Source organism: Oryx dammah, unplaced genomic scaffold, assembly GCF_014754425.2.
Source record: "Oryx dammah isolate SB20612 unplaced genomic scaffold, SCBI_Odam_1.1 HiC_scaffold_12, whole genome shotgun sequence".
Taxonomy (NCBI): domain Eukaryota; kingdom Metazoa; phylum Chordata; class Mammalia; order Artiodactyla; family Bovidae; genus Oryx; species Oryx dammah.
Window position 1 is genome coordinate 32,295,339 of NW_024070196.1, and position 22,822 is coordinate 32,318,160.

At 37.4% G+C, this 22,822-nt stretch overlaps 1 long non-coding RNA gene across 1 annotated transcript in view; it reads left to right on the forward strand.

Moving 5' to 3' along the window:
* LOC120870972 overlaps positions 1–21,009 on the forward strand; it is a 122,689-nt gene extending 101,680 nt beyond the window's left edge. Inside the window, exon 3 of the long non-coding RNA XR_005722912.1 lies at positions 20,670–21,009. This is a non-coding gene — a long non-coding RNA (uncharacterized LOC120870972). The remainder of the gene's footprint in view (positions 1–20,669) is intronic.
* The last annotated feature ends 1,813 nt before the right edge of the window (positions 21,010–22,822 follow it).

The window sequence follows — 22,822 nt, forward strand, 5'->3', positions numbered from 1 at the left end:
TATATCAAATTGTGTGATCAGTAAATTTTGTTTTTATAGGTTTTACAGTAGTTACTTTCATATCCCAAGAAGGACATATTGATGTCCCTTGGGTTAGAAAAGTGTGATAATTCAAATTGAATTAAATTTAAAGCAATGTTTGCCCCAAACTCTTCAGTTTTTTTAATGATTAGTGTACAAGATGAAATCTTGAACAATCAGCTAATATAAGTAATCATTTCAGAATATAAAAATGAACATATTGAGAAACACATTCCAATTTTAGTCAGTTAAAAAAGACTGTCTATTACATACTATTTTGAAAATAAAATATGCAAATGGCACTAACTAGAAAGACTGAATTATAGTGTTTAGCAAAGTTTTCAAAAACTTGGAAATAAGACAGCAGAGTGTATATACCATACTGGGGCTTTTTTAAAGGCACACTGGAAAATTAATTATCTAGGTGAATACACCAGTGTTCTAATTGCTCAGAGCCCACATACTGAGCAGTTACATGTCAACTTGCACACTTCTGTCCAGTTGGAAAGAGAATTCCAAAGGTTATAGTTTTACTGTTCTGTATGCCATTGATTTGTTTTATTTTTAACAAACTTATTCTAATCATTTAAAACTAGTATTTGTAAATGCCCAAATCCTCAAATGTTCTTAAAACCTACTTTATCACTTAACTTATTTCCTCAGTAACTGAGTTTTAAAAATTGTCATGTTCTTTCAATATTTGTATGAAAATTGTGGTTTAAATTTTAATTTTTGTATTTTAATTTGATGGTTTTGGAGAACTCACCAAGATGCTGAAGTATTCCAAGTGGATTTACCTGATGGAGACAGTTCAACTGCAGTGACTGTGTGTACCTCACAGGCAGTTGTTGCTCAGGTATGTTTTCTTGACTTTCAGAGCTGATTCCCAGGAGGGATTAGCCCTTTACTTTTTTTGACATTTCATTTATTTAGTTATTGTTTAGTTGTTATTGATATTATAATGTTTTGTTTTTGTTGATAAGTTTATTATTCCTTCCCTCTCTTGCCTTAGTCATGGTCATTGCTATGTCTCTTTCTACAACAAGGACTTAGTGATTCTGTGTCTTGTCTCAGAACACTGAGTTGGTCTCAATCATATATAGAGAGCACCTTATTAAGTAAAGTGCAAGCACCTTACTTTGTATGTAAGAATCCAAATGGATATGAAAGATTAAAACTTTGAACAAATAATATTGGGTTAACATTTAATAAATCTTCAGTATTTATACTGATTCAGGTGACACCACCCTTATGGCAGAAAGTGAAGAGGAACTAAAAAGCCTCTTGATGAAAGTGAAAGAGGAGAGTGAAACAGTTGGCTTAAAGTTCAACATTCAGAAAATGAAGATCATGGCAACTAACTGGTCCCATCACTTCATGGGAAATAGATGGGGAAACAGTGGAAACAGTGGCAGACTTTATTTTTCTGGGCTCCAAAATCACTACAGATGGTGACTGCAGCCATGAAATTAAAAGATGCTTACTCCTTGGGAGAAGAGTTATGACCAACCTAGATAGCATATTCAAAAGCAGAGACATTACTTTGCCAACTAAGGTCCATCTAGTCAAGGCTATGGTTTTTCCTGTGGTCATGTATGGATGTGAGAGTTGGACTGTGAAGAAGGCTGAGCACTGAAGGACTGATGCTTTTGAACTGTGGTATTGGAGAAGACTCTTGAGAGTCCCTTGGACTGCAAGGAGATCCAACCAGTCCATTCTGAAGGAGATCAGCCCTGGGATTTCTTTGGAAGGAATGATGCTAAAGCTGAAACTCCAGTACTTTGGCCACCTCATGGGAAGAGTTGACTCATTGGAAAGGACTCTGACGCTGGGAGGGATTGGGGGCAGAAGGAGAAGGGGACGACCGAGGATGAGATGGCTGGATGGCATCACTGACTCGATGGATGTGAGTCTGACTGAACTCTGGGAGTTGGTGGTGGACAGAGAGGCCTGGCGTGCTGCGATTCATGGGGTCGCAAAGAGTCGGATACAACTGAGTGACTGAACTGAACTGAACTGAACGGAATATCATATTTAACTATATAGTGAAAGTGAAAGTCTCTCAGTCATGTCTGACTCTTGGCAACAACCCCAAGGACTATACAATCCATGGAATTCTCCAGGCCAGAACACTGGAGTGGGTAGCCTTCCCCTTCTCCAGGAGATCTTCCCAACGCAGGGATCAAACCCAGTCTCTTGCACTGCAGGCAAATTCTTTACCAACTGAGTCACAGGGAAACCCACAGATACTGGATTGAATAGCCTATCCCTTCTCCAGCAGATCTTTCTGACCCAGGAATCAAACTGGGGTCTCCTGCATTGCCGGCAGATTTTTTACCAACTGAGCTATAAGGGAAGCCCTTAACTATATAGAGTACAACATAAAATTTTTTGAAAATCAGGTTTGTATTTTCACTAACAGACTAGTTAACCTGTTGAGTTGTTAAATTTAGTATATTGGCTTATTATCAGTTAAGATAATTTCTATATAATGTTTATGACATGATTTTGAAAATTATTAAATTTTATTGAACTAAATTTATTTATAATTATACTAATAGTGAATATAAAGATGATTTAGAAGCATATGGGATTAAATGTAATTTCCAAGACCCTTAGCTAAGATTCTAAACTAATATTAAATGAAGGTAATTCATGGGTGTTGTTTTAATAATCAGGTACTTCCCAAGTGATATAGAATACTGAAACCTTGATCACCAAGTAATTAGTTGATTATGTTCTTACGTGTGTATATTTGCTTTTTTACTTTGTGATGTTTCAGAGTGCTTATTCCCATGGGTCATGTTACTGAATATTTTCATGGTTACCACTTAAAAATGATGTGGATGTAGGTAGGTCAACATATTGTGTGTGCTTTTGAGTCTTACTGGTTTGCTAAGATGCTTTGTATGACAATTATCAAACACTTATCTCCCAATTTTCTCTGTAAAGTGCAAGTAGTTATTTTGAATACAATTATAGTAAATATGGATAATTAAGACTAAGGTGGAAGTAATAGTAGAAGAAATGTTTGAGTATGTATCTAAGACAATAGTATGTGTTTTATTTATCAAGATTATTGAGTCTACAAAATTAGTAAATGTCCAGGCTGAATGAGAAGTAAGATAGTTAAAATCAAAATTTTAATAGGTTTATAAAGTTGTAAGTAGCAGAAAGTAATTTTTATTTGTCTAGGTTTATTATACATGTAAATAATGAATTTGAAAAGGAGCAATGAAATCCATTAAATCTTGATTAAATTTGTTCCCTTCTAATAGATTTATCAATTTATCGATAAGAATTTTTAAAAGGAACTTGTGGATATTTTATTGTCAAATATTATATTTGCACAAGCTTCACTATATTGAAGATCAGATTCTGTTCCCCACTGTAAGCCTTTGTCTTTCTCCAGAGTGCAAACTGATTCCCTGAAACTTCATTTCTCTCATAGGTGCAAAAAAGTTGTTAATATTTGCAGAATTTTTTCAGCTTTTTTTCTTTTTGTAAGGATAGAAATAATGTTCTTTCAAGCTCTATATCACTGTCATGAAACTGGAGTTCTCAAGTCTGAAACTTTTAAATACTGAATTTATACATATTTTGTAAGCAGAACTGAGAAAAGGAAATTATACTGCCTATGAATGATCAGAAACAGCATAGGTCGTATTGAGTTTTCATCCACAGACAGAAAACTAACCCTAGTAAAAAAAAATCAAGTGAACACTCGGAGACCAAAAAAAAAAAAAAAAAAAAACAAGGTGCTTTATTGTTGTAGTTCTCAAGTTACTCTAATTAATGTAATAGATACATTTGTTAATTCATGTCATAATTTAATGAATTTCATTTGTCTACTCAGTACCTTGAAGATGAGGGAAGAATCTAGATTCTAATTCACTAGTCGATTCTGCCCAGGAAGTGTTTGTTAAAGTGTGAGACTGTGAATTTATTTAACTTATATGCAGAGTACATCATGAGAAACACTTGTGCAGAAACACTACACAAGCTGGAATCAAGATTTCCGGGAGAAATATCAATAACCTCAGATATGCAGATGACACCACCCTTATGGCAGAAAGTGAAGAGGAACTAAAAAGCCTCTTGATGAAAGTGAAAGTGGAGAGTGAAAAAGTTGACTTAAAGCTCAACATTCAGAAAATGAAGATCATGGCACCTGATCCCATCACTTCATGGGAAATAGATGGGGAAACAATGGAAACAGTGGCAGACTTGATTTTTGGGGGCTCCAAAATCACTGCAGATGGTGACTGCAGCCATGAAATTAAAAGACGCTTACTCCCTGGAAGGAAAGTTATGACCAACCTAGATAGCATATTCAAAAGCAGAGACATTACTTTGCTGACTAAGGTCCGTCTAGTCAAGGCTATGGTTTTTCCAGTGGTCATGTATGGATGTGAGAGTTGGACTGTGAAGAAAGCTGAGTACCGAAGAATTGATGCTTTTGAACTGTGGTGTTGGAGAAGACTCTTGAGAGTCCCTTGGACTGCAAGGAGATCCAACCAGTCCATTCTGAAGGAGATCAGCCCTGGATTTCTTTGGAGGGAATGATGCTAAGGGCCTGGTGGCTCAGAGGTTAAAGCGTCTGTCTGCAGTGCGGGAGACCTGGGTTCGATTCCTGGGTCAGGAAGATCCCATGGAGAAGGAAATGGCAACCCACTCCAGTATTCTTGCCTGGAGAATCCCATGGACAGAGGAGCCTGGTGGGCTACAGTCTATGGAGTTGCGAAGAGTCGGACATGACTGAGCGACTTCACTTACACTTAAAAAGTGATGCTAAAGCTGATGCTGGGAGGGATTGGGGACAGGAGGAGAAGGAGACGACAGAGGATGGGATGGCTGGATGGCATCACCAACTCAATGGACATGAGTTTGAGTAAACTTCGGGAATTAGTGATGGACAGGGAGGCCTGGCATGCTGCAATTCATGGGGTCACAAAGAGTCGGACGCGACTGAGCGACTGAACTGAACTGAAGTGAACTGAACTGAAATAGAAAATATTCAGTGAATTAAACTGGAAAAAAAATGTCTAGTCAGAAAATGGAGCTGTAGGCATCTCTGCTTTTATTAGCTTCTTGGCTGATGTGAAGCTGAATTGGAGTCAAAGTACTGTCATAGCAACAGAAGGTGACATTGGTAGAAATAAGACTTGCATGACTACTGTTTTGCTCACAATTGATTCTATATCCCTCCTCTGAGATATCTTTGCCTATAGATGGACTGTAAGGAGCTGCTGAAATCTACTGTGAGAATTTTCCCTCCTGTGTTCTCAAAGAGGATGTGTGTCCTTCTCCTTCATTAAAAAAAAAAAAAAAATTTGTCCTTGTTTCCATGTGCTTGCTTTCAGTCCAGCTCTATATGTTAGATTTCTTCCTTAAGAAATAAAACCTGTTTCTGCTTTTACTGCAGTGTCAGCAACAAACAGACAAATGGCTTTCAGTGAAAATATGATGACTCCTCCTGCCCTAATCACACAAAGCTTTTTCCACACATTCTCTGTTACCTCTGTGGTCAGCTCAGATCCAACTCAGAAATAGCATCATCACCATGAATATCTATCCATTTCTCTCAAGTGAATACAGCATGGAAAAGAATTCCTAGAGGGAACTCTGCCAAGTATAGCCCTGAAGCAATTGCTAAACTGTTCTCCAATGGTTGAATTGAAAAAACATTTTATTTTTGATGTGTGATGTGAAGGGTGTTTACAATTTTCCTAGCTCCACTAAGATGCTGCTTCTTCTCTCCAAGTTTCCATTTTTATGTCTTACCACAGGTCTGGAGGACTAAGGTGACTCCTTAGATATGCTGCTATAATGTAGTAAAGAAATCATGGGTTTCAGATTCAGAAATGCTTATGTAAAATCCCAGCTCTATTACCTACAGTCTTCATTATCTGGAGCAATCACATCTCCTCTATGAACCTCATTTTCCTCATGGATAAAGCAGGAGTAATAATAACTATTTTTTTAAAAAATCACTAGAAACCTGATATAAAATGCTTATAAAATCCCTATTACAAAGCTTGGTATCCTTATGCAGTAAGCTAAGTATTATTATTAATCATGTACACATGACATTATTGGGCTTCCCAGGTGCCACAGTGGTAAAGAAACTGCCTGCCAATGCAGGAGACACAAGAGACACAGGTGGGATCTCTTTGTCAGGAAAGATCCCCTAGAGGAGGAAATGGCAACACACTTCAGTATTCCAGCCTGGAAAATTCCATGGATAGAGGAACCTAGTGGGCTATAGTCCATGGGGTCAGAAACAGTCAAACACGGCTGAGCATGCATTCATGCATTACATAATTATATTTTATTTGAGTACTATTTTCAAGTTGTACAAATTATGCATGTGTATCCTTAAGTTGTACACATTGTACAAGTGTATCCTCACTGTACAAGTCATGACATTTTAGTGCTACCACACAATATTTATGACTAAGGTATGCCTCTAACTTATCCTCTTAAGTGAGTTGAATTCTATATACACACACATGCATACATATGCCTTGTCAGAAAGTTTGTTTAAATGCTTAGGAGAATTTTCTTAATGGCTATTAAAGTTTCTCATATCCTTTTGATGATCCCATCAGAGTTAAATCTAGACAAAGTGATCAATATTTTGTGTGTCATTGCTAAGATGTCATGGAGCCCAAACAATTGCATGCATGAGTGGACTATGAAAATTAGCTCTGAGTGAGAGAGCCCATTAATAGAATTCAGTTCAGTTCAGTTCAGTCGCTCAGTCCTGTCCGACTCTTTGCGATGCCATGAATCACAGCACGCCAGGCTCCCTGTCCATCACCAACTCCCCGAGTTCACTCAGACTCATGTCCATCGAGTTAGTGATGCCATCCAGCCATCTCATCCTCTGTCGTCTCCTTCTCATCCTGCCTCCGATCCCTCCCAGCATCAGAGTCCTTTCTAATGAGTCAACTCTTCCCATAAGGTGGCCAAAGTACTGGAGTTTCAGCTTTAGCATCATTCCTTCCAAAGAAATCCCAGGGCTGATCTCCTTTAGAATGGACTGGTTGGACCTCCTTGCAGACCAAGGGACTCTCAAGAGTCTTCTCCAACACCACAGTTCAAAAGCATCAATTCTTCGGTGCTCAGCTTTCTTCACAGTCCAACTCTCACATCCATACATGACCACAGGAAAAACCAAAGCCTTGACTAGATGGACCTTTGTTGGCAAAGTAATGTCTCTGCTTTTCAATATGCTATCTAGGTTGGTCATAACTTTTCTTAATAGAATTATGTAGGTTTTATTCCATGGTGGTTTTCTGCCTCTGATTAAATATTTTGCTGTACCTTCAGACCTGTGTTTGACTTTTTTTCCATTCAGTTTCTAGGCTTTCCCACCAAATCCTAAATATTCCTCTTGACCCCACCTCATGATTTGTCTTTGGTTTGTAGTTGAACCTGCAACCTACTTAGGGCACATCCAAACTACATGTTCCTTGCTGGGATCTTTGAGTTTCTAGGTTGGTCAATCTTCTGTGTACTCTCACCTCTATGAGTACCATGGAGGAAATCTCTGGATCTCTGGGACACATTTTTGTCTGTCTTTGTGTAGAAGAGCTCGAAGAGCTCAGTGTCTAACTGGTGAAGCCCTTATGCTGTCAGATTCCCTTTAATTGGTCACCCTGGGTTTATGAAAGAGTGCCTGTGTAATTTAGAAACTACTTCAGTTTATTTTTTTCCCTTTTTAAAGAAAATTTATTGTATTTATTTATTTTTGATGTGGACCATTTTTTAAAGCCTTTGTTGAATTTGTTACAATATTACTTCTGTTGTCTGCATTTTGTTTTTTGGTCATGCAGCATGTGGGATCTGAGCTTCCCAGCCAGGAATGGAACTCACACCCCTGCACTGAAAAGTGAGCTGTTAACCCCTGGACCACCTGGGGAAGTCCTGGAACTACTTGAGGCTTAACAATGTCCTTTCACCTCCTTCAGGTACCATGGCTTTTAAACTCTTCATTGTGCACTCTCTCTTCTCCCAAGGGCAGCTTTGTTCCTTCCTTCTAGTTAGATCTTCAAATATAATCTTTGTTTTTCTGTAGTCCACTCTCTTGGCTTTTTGATGTAGTTTGTGGAGGAGGAGATCCAGGGTATTAACTTGGAGATAGACATTTTATGCATGCTTTACTTCTGGAAGGAAAGATGGAAGAATAAGAGGAACTGGCAGGAAAAGTTGTTCTTGGTTTTCCATTTTGTTATATTTGTAAATAAAGCAGTCATTATTCTATTTGGAAATGAAAGACAAGTTAATATCTTTGCAATGAGAAATAAGAAGTGAAAATATTTCAGATTTGTCTACATATTTAATATTTATATAGATCAGTTAGAATTTAAAATCACCCTTCCCTTACTTATTTGACATTTCTCTCAACCAAAATATACTAGGAATAGTCATGACCAGCTTCCGCTGACAGTCTGTACATTGGCCTCTGGCCATGGAAGTCTGCACAACTAATTCTCCAGGCTTGTGACCTTAACTGCCTCTGGCTAACACTGACATGGGAAGCCAAATAGTGAAAAATCTCCAGTACTTTGTGCTTTTCTTGCCTTTAAGCCTTTTAGTCACAGCTATAAATCCTGTGAGGTATACACCTGGGAGCAGCATCAATAATCTCTGGCTTACTTCTTATTGTTCTCTGAACCATTACTATAGGTCTATAGAAATTTATTTTTCGCCTATTTTTGACTGCATGCTATGTCATTTCAGTCATGTCCAACTCTGCAGTGCTATGGACCATAGCCCACCAGACTCCTCTGTCTATGGGGTTCTCCAGGGAAAGATAGTGGAGTGAAGTGGATTCTCCAGGGATCTTCTAGACCCAGAGACTAAACCCACCTCTCTTATGTCTCTTGCATTGGCAGTCAGATTTCTTTGCATTCATTGAACAATTTGAAAAGCCCACAGGGTTACTAAGGAAACTAACATTTGCTAAATGCCATGATATGGGCACTAGTGTGCTACCTACGTTACATGACACTTGGTCTTATGGTTTAAAACCAACCAGGGGCTTCTGCAGCATCCAGGAAACTACTGTGGAACAAGTATGGAAAACTCACATCCTTACTTTCTCCCAGCACTGCGTGTGAATCATTTCCTTCTTTTGCAATAAGATCCAGGGGAAGGACATTAAAACAAGATGCATCAGCCATCCTTGTGGCATGAACAAATATTACCAAATCAAGTTCCAACAGGAATTAACAGAAAATGTCAACTGGTATATAAGAAGGCATTATGAGATATAGAGAAAGAGAAGTAAAACGGTAATGACTCAGAAGAAAATCCTGCCCTGAAATGAGTTTAGTTCATGACACGCACAAAAAATGTAAAACACATTTGTTTCTTATTCTTAGTAATATAAAAGAAAGCTTTAGTTCTGTTAAACAAGGGCAGGCCTGGATAAGAAAAGTATGAAATTCAATAAGAAATGATTGCCATGTATAGTGTTCACCGGGAAGGATAAACAGCATATTTATACTGAAGAAATTCAAATTAACAATAATAAAATAGATTTACAAAGCATTTCCAGCATCTTAAAAAAAAAAAAGGAATGAAAATTTTGAGTAAATTAGAAACATAGAAAATTAACCATAGCAATACAAGATGTGATTGAAGAACAGGAAAAATTAAATAAAAATTATCAGAACTAATAATCAAAAGTGTAAATGAAAAAGCCTTTTATGATCAGACTAAAACTTGGGTCAGCTCTGATGGCCTGAAGATGATACACGATGTCCTGTACAACTCTAGTGAGTGCCATTAACATCGAGTTTGAAATGGACAGCCTTTACTTGGAGTTGTGAAAGGCATGGGAACATAAAAGAAAATAAATCAGTTGTCAAAAGTGAGTAAGAAAGATAACAATAAATACTTTAACCACTTTAAATAAATGATTGCCTATAGAATACTAAAACCAACTTAGATTCAGATCCCTCCTTGGGTAAAATAAATTCCTGAGAAAAATTATATAATATTTCTGAAACTTTCACTGAAAAAGAGTTGAGTAATGATCATTCCAAATACTGCCAACCACTTGAAAATATGGGTGTTCAGGAATGAAAGCCTCTGGTGAATGTTCAGTGACACACTTGAGACCACTGTAAGAGAAATCAGAAAATATTTTCTTGTATGTTTCCATTGTGTTTCCCCAATATAAATATATTTTAAGAGATTAAACCTCAGATAAGGAATATACCACTATCCAAATCTGCACATACTAATATTTTCTACATTTTTCAGTCTTTTATATTAAGAACCTCTGAAATGTAGCAAGCAATGATAAATTTGGCGTGAAAATAAGTCTAGGAAGGTGTACAGGGAGGTTGGAAAGAACATAAATTCAGAAAAAGAAATGAGTTCAGTTTGGAAGAGTGATTATTAGAGGACAGAAAAAGAGGGCTCAGCTCTAAGAAGGAAACAGAAAATCAAGTGTATCATATTTTTTTTCATGCTAGTAAAATATAGAATGGGCTGATTCTCCATTCAGAAAATGAAGAGAATATGAAAATAAATAATTTATTAATACCAGATATTGAATACAAGAAATCCAAAGGAAAAAAAAAAAACAGCATCATAGCACAATGAAAAATTTAAACCTTCCAAATGAATAAGAATTTTCAAAACATACACACACATCTATACCATACCCACTGTCATATTGTAACATTTCCTACACCAACAAGGTGTTTTAAATAGCCACCAAATGTCATAGTATTTGCTAATCAGAGCTATATCCTCATAGGTTTTATCAAAGATGAGGAAAGTTAGCAGAAATGAATGTTAGATGTTGGAAGGGGCATTAAACCATCTTATTGTTTAAATTTGCATTTCTGGGATTACTAGTGAAGTGATCCCTTCCTTACATTTGTTTGTTCACTAGTTGATTACTTTTTTTCTAAATTGCTTGTTCCTGTCTTTTGTCCATTTATCTGCTGAAGTTCTTACTGATTGGTGCCTTGATTTACATGAGTTCCTCAAAATTATTAAAATCTATTTGCTATGTGTTGTAAATATTTGTTTTTTACCAGTTGTCTTTTGATTTTAGACATGAAAAGTTTTGAAGTTTTATATAATCAAACCTATTGTCTACATATTTTGAGACATTTTTATGTTGCTTTTAAGGTTAGAGAATTTTCCTCTGAAGACATTTGACAGTAACTTATGCTGTGTGAAAATTTGCCAATTTGGATTTTTTAAGCATTTAACTCTTTTATACACTCAAAAATAAATAAATAAATAAATAGCCACCAAAGAGAAATAAAATATTAAGACAGATTTTATTTAATATCATTTTCTAATTTTGTCTATATTTAGCTCTAATATAGGAACTGTGGTACTTTATCTTTTGATCTTTACTTTCTGTAGCTGTTTATGTGTAATAAAACACTTGATTCCATCCAAGTGATGAGTTTCGTCATTTATAAGATTAAGGGTCTTGCTAATAAAAATAGTTTGATAATTATATTTAAAATATTTTGACTACTGCCTAAAATTGAGGGATATAATTAATGAAAGCGTAATGCTAACATTTCTTAATAGTTAAGTTATTCTGCTGGCTTATATGAAAACAGTTTTTAAAGCTTTTTATTAGATAACTATATCATAATTTTAAAATGTACTTATTACTAAAGAGATATTTCTCCACAGAATAAAAGCCTCAAATAGTATCTTACACAATATGTTGTATTTCATTAACAAGTAAATTGTTCATAAAGTAAAATTTTACTCCTGGCAAGGGAAATCTAAATCATTTTCTCAAAATTATCATGTGAAATATTTTTGAGGAAACTAACCTTGGCATGTTCAAACACTCTTAATGCATCATGATTTTATTATAGCTACATAGTTTGAAGCATTTGTGAATTAGAAAACACCTCCGGGAAACCCCTCTTCTCCACTGTAAGGACAGCATTTTTCTGTGGCCTTTCCTATAAGGCCTATCATTGTTCTCTGGGTCTCTCACAGGAAGCAATGGGCTAGTTATCTAAGTATAGAAAACTATTCTGACATTTTATCAGATAAATATGATATGTTCACCTGATTCTTTCAATCTGCATGTTAAACATGCAACATAAATACAGAGACCCAGCTAGGCCATGTAGCCAATTCAGTTCAGAGTAGAAGAGGAAGGTGAGAAGTTCTATACTGAGAGATCCTAGCTGTTGCCTCCACAATTAGAAACATGTGCTGCTCACTCTGATTTATTTGCCAGAATTCCTAGCAAATGATTACAGAAAATTACTGAATAATTAAAAATAATTACAGAAATATGTTTGCCTGGCTAGATCTAAGTGCTTTGAATGATAAATCAATAAATAACTTTTAAGAGTATAAAGTGACCTAAATAAAGAGTAAAAATTTTGAAGAGAGCATCTGCTTCAACACTGACAGAAAAAAAGAATATGGTATATTCCATAGCTTTCCATAGAATTTAATAAAAAAAAATTAGATATTTGGTTATTTCCTATATATTGAAAACAAAATAACACAAAACTAGGCTTTGATCAGGGTTTCAAGAGTGCAATAATTACAAAGATTTCAAAGAAAATCAGCTAAAGGTAGTAACTGAGAATAGTATTCTTTAGTGGTAATATATGAATATATCTTTTGGATGTTTTTTTCAGTGTGCAAATCAGTGATGATAAATTGGTCGGTTTGAGGGTCGAACTCTTGTTTTTGTCATGTTGCTTGCTTTTTCCTGTTTTCTCTTCGCTATCTTCATTACCGAATCTCATTTACACATGCAAGCATCAGTGGCATTTTTTAATTGACCCACAATGTCAGTGACTTCTCAAGGGCATCAATTTACCATGTCATCAATTATTTTGTTACTAGTTCTTTAAGCAGAGCCCGGTAGACACACTGCACTCAGTGAATGTTTGTCAAACAAATGGTCTAGTGCAGAGATGGCTTAGATAGAGCTTATATCTTCTGGAATGACGTGTATTTTGGTATTCATACATTGCTGACCAGAGAATTTTTTAAATTCTAATTTACTTCATTAATATGAGAAGTGAAGACCTGTATACTTTGGCAGAAGCACCTGATGCTATCCTTGTGTAATGTCCTTTTGGAAAATGCCATATTTGGAGTTCTATATTTTATAAGCTATAATTAAGTACAAGTAAATGTATACGTGAACCATGAACTTCCAGATGTTCAAGCTGATTTTAGAAAACATAGAGGAACCAGAGATCAAATAGCCAACATCCACTGGATATTGGAAAAAGCAAGAGAGTTCCAGAAAAACATCTATTTCTGCTTTATTGACTATGCCAAAGCCTTTGACTGTGTGGATCACAATAAACTGTGGAAAATTCTGAAAGAGATGGGAATACCAGACCACCTGACCTGCCTCTTGAGAAACCTATGCGCAGGTCAGGAAGCAACAGTTAGAACTGGACATGGAACAACAGACTAGTTCCAAATAGGAAAAGGAGTACGTTAAGGCCGTATATTGTCACCCTGCTTATTTAACTTCTATGCAGAGTACATCAAGAGAAACGCTGGGCTGGAAGAAGCACAAGCTGGAATCAAGATTGCTGGGAGAAATATCAATAACCTCAGATATGTAGTTGACACCACCCTTATGGCAGAAAGTGAAGAGGAACTATAAAGCCTCTTGATGAAAGTGAAAGAGGAGAGTGAAAAAGTTGGCTTAAAGCTCAACATTCAGAAAACGAAGATCATGGCATCCGGTCCCATCACTTCATGGAAAATAGATGGGGAAACAGTGGCAACAGTGGCAGACTTTTTATTTTCAGGCTCCAAAATCACTGCAGATGGTGATTGCAGCCATGAAATTAAAAGACACTTACTCCTTGGAAGAAAGGTTATGACCATCCTAGATAGCATATTGAAAAGCAGAGACATTACTTTGCTAACAAAGGTCCGTCTAGTCAAGGCTATAGTTTTTCCAGTGGTCATGTCTGGATGTGAGAGTTGGACTGTGAAGAAAGCTGAGCACCGAAGAATTGATGTTTTTGAACTGTGGTGTTGGAGAAAACTCTTGAGAGTCCCTTGGACTTCAAGGAGATCCAACCAGTCCATTCTGAAGGAGATCAGCCCTGAAATTTCTTTGGAAGAAATGATGCTAAAGCTGAAACTCCAGTACTTTGGCCACCTCATGCGAAGAGTTGACTCATTGGAAAAGACCCTGATGCTGGGAGGGATTGGGGGCAGGATGAGAAGGGGACGACAGAGGATGAGATGCTTGATGGCATCACTTACTCGATAGATGTGAGTTTGATTGAACTCCAGGAGATGGTGATGGACAGGGAGGCCTGGCATGCTATGATTCATGGGGTCGCAAAGAGTCGGACGCACCTGAGCGACTGAACTGAACTGAACATATATATTAAAAAGGTTGGCCATCTTAGGTAGTTTAGTTGCTAAGTCATGTCTGAATCTTGTGACCCCATGGACTGTAGTGCCCTAGATCCTCTGTCCATGGGATTTCCCAGGCAAAGTTACTGGAGTGGTTGCCATTTCCTTCTCCAGGGGATCTTCCTGACCCAGGGATCAAACCCAGGTATCCTTCATTGCAGGCGGAGTCTTTACCCACAGAGTCATCAAGCAGGCCAATTTCTCAAAGTCAGAGAAATAACCACAATAAAAACAAGACAGGTAATTTTGCAACCATTCAGTAACATCAACTTTCATCACCTAAATTACTATTGTTATTCAGTTCAGTTCAGTTCAGTCACTCAACATGTCTGACTCTCTGAAATGCCATGAACTGCAGCACACCAGGCCTCCCTGTCCATCACCATCTCCCGGAGTTCACCCAAACTCATGTCCATCGAGTCAGTGATGTCATCCAGCATCTCATCCTCTGTCGTCCCCTTCTCCTCCTGCCCCCAATCCCTCCCAGCATCAGAGTCTTTTCCAATGAGTCAACTCTTCACATCAGGTGGCCAAAGTATTGTAGTTCCAGCTTTAGTATCAGTCCTTCCAAAGAACACCCAGGACTGATCTCCTTTAGGATGGACTGGGTGGATCTCCTTGCAGTCCAAGGGACACTCAAGAGTCTTCTCCAACACCACAGTTCAAAAGCATCAATTCTTCGGCACTCAGCCTTCTTCACAGTCCAACTCTCACATACATACATGACCACTGGAAAACCATAGCCTTGACTACGTGGACCTTTGTTGGCAAAGTAATGTCTCTGCTTTTGAATATACTATCTAGTTGGTCATAACTTTCCTTCCAAGGAGTGTGTGTGTGTCTTTAAATTTCATGGCTGCAGTCACCATCTGCAGTGATTTTGGAGCCCCCCAAAATAAAGTCTGCCACTGTTTCCACTGTTTCCCCATCTATTTCCCATGAAGTGATGGGACCAGATGCCAAGATCTTTGTTTTCTGAATGTTGAGCTTTAAGCCAACTTTTTCACTCTCCTCTTTCGTTTTCATCAAGAGGCTTTTTAGTTCCTCTTCACTTTCTGCCATAAGGGTGGTGTCATCTGCATATCTGAGGTTATTGATATTTTTCCCAGCAATCTTGATTCCAGCTTGTGCTTCTTCCAGCCCAGCATTTCTTTTGATGTACTCTGCGTATAAGTTAAATAAGCAGGGTGACAATATATAGCCTTGACATACTCCTTTTCCTATTTGGAACTAGTCTGTTGTTCCATGTCCAGTTCTAACTGTTGCTTCCTGACCTGCATATAGGTTTCTCAAGAGGCAGGTCAGGTGGTCTGGTGTTCCCATCTCTTTCAGAATTTTCCACAGTTTATTGTGATCCACACAGTCAAAGGCTTTGGCATAGTCAATAAAGCAGAAATAGATGTTTTTCTGGAACTCTCTTGCTTTTTCCAAGATCCAGCGGCTGTTAGTAATTTGATCTCTGGTTCCTCTGTGTTTTCTAAAACCAGCTTGACCATCTGGAAGTTCATAGTTCACGTATTGCTGAAGCCTGGCTTGGAGAATTTTGAGCATTACTTTACTAGCGCGTGAAATGAGTGCAATTGTGTGTTAGTTTGAGCATTCTTTGGCATTGCCTTTCTTTGGGATTGGAATGAAAACTGACCTTTTCCAGTCCTGTGGCCACTGCTGAGTTTTCCAAATTTGCTGGCATATTGAGTGCAGCACTTTCACAGCATCATCTTTCAGGATTTGAAATAGCTCAACTGGAATGCCATCACCCACTGGCTTTGTTCGTAGTGATGCTTTCTAAGGCCCACTTGACTTCACATTCTAGGATGTCTGGCTCTAGGTGAGTGATCACACTATCGTGATTATCTTGGTTGGGAAGATCTTTTTTGTACAGTTTTTCTGTGTATTCTTGCCACCTCTTCTTAATATCTTCTGCTTCTGTTAGGTACATACCATTCCTGTCCTTTATTGAGCCCATCTTTGCATGAAATGTTCCCTTGGTATCTCTAATTTTCTTGAAGAGATCTCTTGTCTTTCCCATTCTGTTGTTTTCCTCTATTTCTTTGCATTGATCACTGAGGAAGGCATTCTTATCTCTCCTTGCTATTCTTTGGAACTCTGCATTCAGATGCTGATATCTTTCCTTTTCTCCTTTGCTTTTCACTTCTCTTCTTTTCACAGCTATTTGTAAGGCCTCCCCAGACAGCCATTTTGCCTTTTTGCATTTCTTTTCCATGGGGATGGTCTTGTTTCCTGTCTCCTGTACAATGTCACGAACCTCCATCCATAGTTCATCAGGCACTCTATCTATCAGATCTAGTCCCTTAAATCTGTTTCTCACTTCCACTATATAATCATAAGGAATTCGATTTAGGTCATATCTGAATGGTCTAGTGGTTTTCCCTACTTTCTTCAATTTAAGTCTGAATTTGGCAATAAGGAGTTCATGATCTGAGCCACAGTCAGCTCTCAGTCTTGTTGTTTTTCCCAGATCAGTAGGTGCCCATATGCTACTGGAGATCAGTGGAGAAATAACTCCAGAAAGAATGAAGGGATGGAGCCAAAGCAAAAAACAATACCCAGTGGTGGATGTGACTGGTGATAGAAGCAAGGTCTGATGCTATAAAGAGCAATATTTAATAGGAACCTGGAATGTTAGGTCCATGAATCAAGGCAAATTGGAAGTGGTCAAACAGGAGATGGCAAGAGTGAACTTCGACATTTTAGGAATCAGCAAACTAAAATGGACTGGAATGGGTGAATTTAACTCAGATGACCATTACATCTACTACTGCAGGCAGGAATCCCTCAGAAGAAATGGAGTAGCCATCATGGTCAACAAAAGAGTCTGAAATGCAGTACTTGGATGCAATCTCAAAAACGACAGAATGATCTCTCTTTGTTTCCAAGGCAAACCATTCAATATCACAGTAATCCAAGTCTGTGCCCTAACCAGTAATGCTGAAGAAGCTGAAGTTGACCAGTGCTATGAAGACCTACAAGGCCTTTTAGAACTCACACCCAAAAAAGATGTCCTTTTCATTATAGGGGACTGGAATGCAAAAGTAGGAAGTCGAGGAACACCTGGGGTAACAGGCAAATTTGGTCTTCGAATGCCAGAACAAAGCAGGACAAAGGTTAATAGAGTTTTGCCAAGAGAACGCACTGGTCATACCAAACACCCTCTTCCAACAACACAAGAGAAGACTCTACACATGGACATCACCAGATGGTCAACTATTGATATTACAACATTAAAATAATAAATTTTTGTGTCAAAAATTCTTTGTAACTATTTTGATAAACATTTAAGTAAGATTAGTGTTTCAACATTTAAAAACTTTTTCTCTTGTTCTTTTTATGACTGTCTGTTGTCTTTTTTCAGATTGGTTATTGCCAGGGAAAAGAAGAAAATAATATATTATAAAATCAAACACCAACAACTAATTTAACATTCTCAAACTTGTTTTATATTTATGATCACACGTTTTCCTTTCTTTTGTCTAGTGAGGACTGTAGACATCTGTATCGCAATCTGAATTGAGACTCCTTGGAAATTTTTATAATTTCCCTCCCAATATTTTATGGTGGTCTCACCCATACCCATTTTACTGGCAATTAATTTCCAAGAAAATGTCTATTATGTATTACTTTCATAGTTTTCTTTAATTTTTATTAAAATAATTCTCTTCTGACAGCACTGTTTTATTGAATTACATTGCATAATTGCATTAAGTAACCCTGGCACACATGTGTTAGAGAATGAACCTATATTCAGCAAAGTCTAGTAAGCAAATATTTCCAATGGCTTACAGCCTACTTGCCTTGAGTGTTCAGCACTTTGTAGAGGCAGTGGAAACTTGGTTATTGTGATAGTATGATTTATGAGAAAAAATATGTTTGGCCACTTAGAAAACCAGTCTTCTGGTCTTCCTTCATAGTTCCTGAATCATAGTCCAAAACTGAAATTTCCTGAGCATAACAGCAGACCAATTTTGTCATAAAATTTGGTCTCCTGTCTTCAGTGGAAAGCTTCCGACTCATAAAGGTAAAATAATTTCTTGTTATTCATAACAAGACCCTTTCCACCACAACTGGGTTTCTATGAATGAGGGACTTTAGGCCAGTGCTAAAGATGGAGGTTCGTTGCTAGGGAAAATCACCAAGAATAGAAGCTTGGAGTTTCAGTCCCACATCCTGATTTCTAGGGAGGGGAGAAGGGCTGGAGGGTGAATGAAATACCAATGACCAATGATTTAACCAATGGTGCCTATGCAGTGAAGCCTCCATAAAACCCCCAAAAAACGGAATTTGGAGAGCTTCTGGGTTGATGATCATGTGGAAATTTGCAGAGAGTGATGTGCCTGGAGATGGCATGAAACCTCCAAGATCTTTCCCACATACTTTGTTCTACGTACTCCTTGCATTTGGATGTTCTTGAGTTACATTCTTTTATAATAAACCAGCAATCTAGTATGTAAACTATTTACCTGCTCTGGCAAATTAATCAAACCCAAGGAGGGATCCTTGGCAACCTCCGATAAATAGCCAGTTGATCAGAAGCATAAGTAACAACCTGGGCTTGCCAGAGACATCTAGAGGGGCAGGGGATGGTCTTGCAGGACTGAACCCTTAACCAGTGGAATCTGAGGCTACCGCTGGATAGATGACAGAACTGAGTTGAGTTGTTGGAAATCCAACTGGTGTAGGAGATTTGCTTGGTGTTGTGGGGAACCCTCTCACCACTCACACTGGAGACTGATCTCAGAACAGAAAAAGTTACCCTTGGTAATCAGTTAAGCAGAATTCAGTAAGAGAGTTTCTGTAATATTTATCAAACTCTTCACAACTATTATGTGTTATTTTAGTAATAAGAAACTGGAAAAAACTTTGATTAATGATGAATCACATTTCCTTTAACAACTTGTTAAAATGAAAGACACAAGAATCACAGATTAAATGTGTTTGATGAATATCGAATATCCTGTATCCATATTATTTGAGGCATGTGTTAGGTATATGACACTTCTGTGTTAAAAATGATAGGAATAAAATTCACACAAGCATAGAGCCTAACTAGTTACAAGTATTTGATATACAATCAGTGCAAATTACTATTGTCAGCAACTCTGAGATCTTTATAAAAACAAGAATAATTTTATAAAAACACAACATATTGAAATATGAGTTAAAAGAAAATTAGCAGTAAGATATGCATGTAAATGGGGTTTCTCAAGTGGTTCAGTGGTAAAGAATCCACCTGCAATGCAGGAGACTCGGGTTTGATCCTGGGTCTGGAAGATCCCCTGGAGGAGGAAATGGCAACCTTCTCCGGTTTTCTTGCCTGGAGAATCCCGTTGTCAGAGGAGCCTGATGGGGTACCATCCATGGAGTCACAAAGAGTCGGACATGACTGAGCAACTGAGCATGAATGTTCACACATACTTGCAAATGTATCAATGACAGAATGAAGTTATTTTGAATCAGTGTTTTGTGGTCCAACAATCTTTCAGTATTTAGGTAAGTTTATAAAAGTGCAAGTACACTTTAGTATTTTGCTTCATCTCTTCAGGGTTGTCAAAACTGGCTCAATATTCAGTACTATAAAGTGTTTTGAGTCCTTTTTAAAGAGTCATAAAAATTCTAACAAACTATTTAGTGTTGACATGCAAGATAGAAATCTTGGAGGAAAACAATATAAGGTCAATAAAAAGAATTTGACAAGGTTGTCTCTAACTGAATAAATGAGGCCAGGATCAAACAAAATCATTCTATAGTTCTGTTAACATAGCTAACCAATAGATATATGTGATTTTTGTTTGATTAATTTGGATAGGATTTAGGCAGTCTTCACAAAAGAATTTAAAATGTTTATGTTGTTCTCTTCTAAGCTGGTTTTGGTGCACCTAATATTAATTTTACATGCATTATCAAAATTGTAGCTAGATTTTGTATTTTATGAGAAAACCCCATAAGAAGGAATAGATAATAAAGAAATGAGCTCTTGAAATAGAGCAGGAACCTGTGGTCCTTGCCCCCCATGTCCTCAGCCTGCTCTTTGTCCATGAAAAAACTTTAGTGAAGGAGTAAGTTTAATCAGAGAAATGAAAAATGCTAAAACAAAGGAAAAATGGTCCAACAAGACTGAATAATAATAGTTTAGCCATTAAACATAGTCAAGGACTTTAGCTCCCCTTAAAGGGCAATTGATAATATTCTGTGCCATGACCTTTCAGCTGTTTTCTAGACACTGAAACTCCCAGCAGGTGGAAGATGATAGCTACATGATGACCAGACTAGTCATGACGTGAGCTGCCACGACTCCAAGAACTGGCCTCAAAGACATGAGGACAAACTAACCCTGGAACTAAAGACTAACTGTACTTAAAACAATCAAGATGAGGCTGATGAGACCACCACAGGACAAACTTCAAGATGACTATCAGAGCTGACTACTATTTCTGCTTGTAGCCCCTCCCTGCATTGTTTTGCCCACTGATTGTCAGTGGGGAGAGTCTCATTTGGAGGAGATACCCCTGGTGGCCACCTTCCAAAATAAACGTTCCTTTCCACCAACCTTGCCTCTTTATTGGCTTCTGAGTCAGGAGCATCCAGACCCCACTTTCGGTAACCGTTTTGGAGCCCTAGTTGGGTGGTTGTGTTCTCGCGACATCTGGCTCCCCAGGATTTCCTCCAGGAGAACCACAGCCATGACGCTGCACCAGAACGGCTGCGAGGAGCCCACAGATCTTGGCTAGCTGGCCCTGAGAGGGAGGCTTTGGGGGACATTCTTAGAAGTTGCTGAAATCATTTGTTCCTAGGATCCTCCCGGTTTCCCCTCTGCTTATCGCTGGCTGCCAACTTAATGCTTTTCCTTGGTGGATGGGAAATAGGCATCAGGAGGAGGTGATGAGTTTCAAGACTAAGTCCACTGGTGTGCACCGGGCAAGCTTCTCTTTTGAGCATGAAGTGCTATTTGGGCATTTTGCCCACGGTTCTGACATGTGTCTGCTTTGGGGGATCATTTATGTTGGAGAAGTATTTATTTGGGACTCTATTGGTCAGTGGTGATCCTCTCAGAGGACATGTGACAGTTCTGTCTTCTGATATGTGAGTGTGCATTCCATGTGTGACTGGTACTCTTGCTGCTTTTTGTAAAATGGGAAATTCGGGTTCAACTCATTAGAAAACTTTAAGCAATGAAACTATGACTAAAGAAAAAGAAACATATATGTTTTAAAACATTGTGTTGCTGACAGTATTCCTCAGACTCCAGAGAAAATTGGTTAAGATGAAACTCTTGAAATTCCAAAACTTTTTTGTTTTTGCAAATGCAGTTAGAGAAAGCTGCTTGATAAATGCTGTTTTCAAAATTCTAACCCTGAGAGAGAGAGAAAAAAAAAAAATATGCCTAGGAGAAAGCTTCAAACTCTTATCATGTCCTTGAAATACAAACATGGCTCACTTTGCCTGAGACTTTAGCCTTGGGTTAATTAGAACTTCAAGCCAAGGGGGAATAAAAGGAGTTGGTGGGGAGGGAGAAAAGCCTTTTAAACTCAAGTGAGTAAATTCAAATTATTCCGATTGTTATTTATAAGTTGATAAGTTCTATACTGCAATAAAAAATTTGAGATCTCTGAATATCATGTGTCTATATGTGATATTGTCATAAATGGTTTCAAAGGCTTTCAGATAAAGTCTTTGAAAAAATTATGTTTCAGGGATGTTTATCTAAAAATAGTTTTTTCCAGATTTTTGGTAACTGTAAATTTTAGAGTTTTTCTAAATTAAGTTTTTTGATGAAAATTAATTCAATGTGTAAATCATTTTTTAAGGTAAAATACTGGTACATTACTGAACAAATTTAAGTTTACCTAATTTTGCCTTCTTATTAGAGAAAAAGCACTAAAGATATTTGGGTTTATTAAATACACATCTCATACCACATTAAAAAGAAATTATACTATGAGGAAAATGTATGTTTTTAGAGGTTATGGAATGTGTTCTTAAGTTTGCCAATCAGTAAATAATAGTATAACAGTTCAATTACTTGTTTCTTGGGTTTTTAAGACCTTTAATGTTTAAAAATTGTAATATATAATTAAAACTACTAAAAATGACAAGGAAAGCATTTCAGTGTGTAAAGCAAAAAGAATATGTACTGTCAGCAAGAGAAGGTATAAAGAAAGGAGTTTTAAAAAATTTTTTTTGAGGAAAAATGATGATAATAATTTTGTTCTAGAGCTGTTTGTTTCTGGATGGGGAAAATTAAGGGACAAATCATTTGGATACAAAAAGTAATTTTAAAAAAGTTTGTGGAAAAAGGGAACTTTGAAAAAAAAGAATTTTCTATGTTGTCAGGAGTGATTAAGATTAGACTGGATTTAAT